The sequence below is a fragment of the Penaeus monodon genome, chromosome 27, assembly GCF_015228065.2.
Source record: "Penaeus monodon isolate SGIC_2016 chromosome 27, NSTDA_Pmon_1, whole genome shotgun sequence".
NCBI classification, from domain to species: Eukaryota; Metazoa; Arthropoda; class Malacostraca; order Decapoda; family Penaeidae; genus Penaeus; species Penaeus monodon.
In genome coordinates, this window is record NC_051412.1 from 36,526,965 (window position 1) to 36,528,460 (window position 1,496).

Below are 1,496 nucleotides of genomic sequence, written 5' to 3' on the forward strand. Positions count from 1 at the left end.
TTTACTGAATAAATTATTTAACTAGTTGCTGAATGATAAATAAACAATTTCTTCTAGGACCTGAAAGAGGGTTGGGATCAGCACATTATCTCATCTGGTCTTCTGTAGACATGGCAAAGGTGAGGCAAGAAGAATTTTAGCCCACTTATTCAAGGAGTTGCAGCCAGTTCAGGATGTAAGTCTCAATACCTTCCATGCTTTGTTTTCAGATGATTTCCATCACCCAGGTATGTCTCACACTTCTGCTATATTACCACCACTAGTTTGAATACAGTTTTATGGAAAAAAATTGAGCCCTAGTGACAAACTGACATGCTGTATTGGTGATAGTGATGTGATCACAATACATACATGTTTAGAAACAAACATCTGCTCTTGAACTATATTGGCTAACAACTAAAACTAGCATTGCTGTATATGAATATATAGTATTAATCTACGTAAATGTTGATGATAAATTCAACTTTTTTTGTAGCACTATATTCTGCTTTGTGTTTGTCTGTAACCAAATTTAATTAGTTTTAAAAGTTGTTAGGGTGTGGTCCTTATAGGGCCACACCCCAGCAGACCAAGACCAGACCTTGTGGGGGGCAAACTGAGTCTTAGGGGGTATAACTGCTCCCCCAAATTGATGCCCCTGGATCATAGTCTCAACCAACTGCCAAGAGAATTTTCTGGATGACATGTCTTTGTGCCTTTCACATCTCTACTTCTGAAGGGGCAAATATTCAGGGGGTAGATGCCTGTGCAGGTCAGCCCCATTTGTCAGTTGACTAAGCTTTAAACAACAGTAACTTCCACAACGTGACAGTGAGATCAGGGAAACTTCAAATTGACCTGTCCACATCCTCAGCCAGTGCCAGAATCAGGATATTTTTGTCCGACTAGAAGAATACACCAGAGGGATGTTTATATGCCTTCCTGGTGGACTGGAACAGGTGGCTGTACATTTACATGTTTCCTCTTCTTGTGACTTCATTATGTACTGATCATCAGCCACGTGAGACAATTATATGGATGTGTTGTAATAGCTCCATTGTGGGTAGTGCAGTCTTGAGTATATACCCACTTCTGTTGGTGCCCTTATTCTTTTCCTCAGTTGAAGAATGCTCTTCAGGAAGCCTCTATGGATTGCTTCATGACATCCTTGAGTTCACACACTTGGAGCTTCTCTCCAGCTTAATTCAATTGAAGTCTGGTTGAAGCTAAAATAGAAAAGGTACAAAGTTAATACTGAAGTGAAGAATGTGCTCCATTTCTCCCATGGCTTTAATTTAATTCAATTTGTACATTTTTACTGGTGTTCACTTGCCCCTCCAACTGTCTGTATTCATATCACTGGTCAATTTGCTATGTCATCTGACATCTCTCAGGGTGAGTCACGTCTCCTTCATGGTCATTGCACAGTGTCCTTAGTTTCTTCTTTTCATGTTATGCCATTGAACCAACTTCCCTGAACTCTCTGTACAGCAGGGCTGTGGAGTCGGTACTCAAAA

General features: G+C 40.3%; 1 protein-coding gene across 3 annotated transcripts in view; it reads left to right on the plus strand.

Annotated features, from left to right (window-relative positions):
• The window catches only part of LOC119590820 (ketosamine-3-kinase-like), a 9,042-nt gene extending 7,552 nt beyond the window's left edge, over positions 1 to 1,490 (plus strand). For all 3 annotated transcript variants that reach the window (XM_037939572.1, XM_037939571.1, XM_037939573.1), the window contains exon 9: positions 58 to 1,490. The gene's annotated coding sequence lies outside the window, so the exon portion shown is untranslated. The remainder of the gene's footprint in view (positions 1 to 57) is intronic.
• The last annotated feature ends 6 nt before the right edge of the window (positions 1,491 to 1,496 follow it).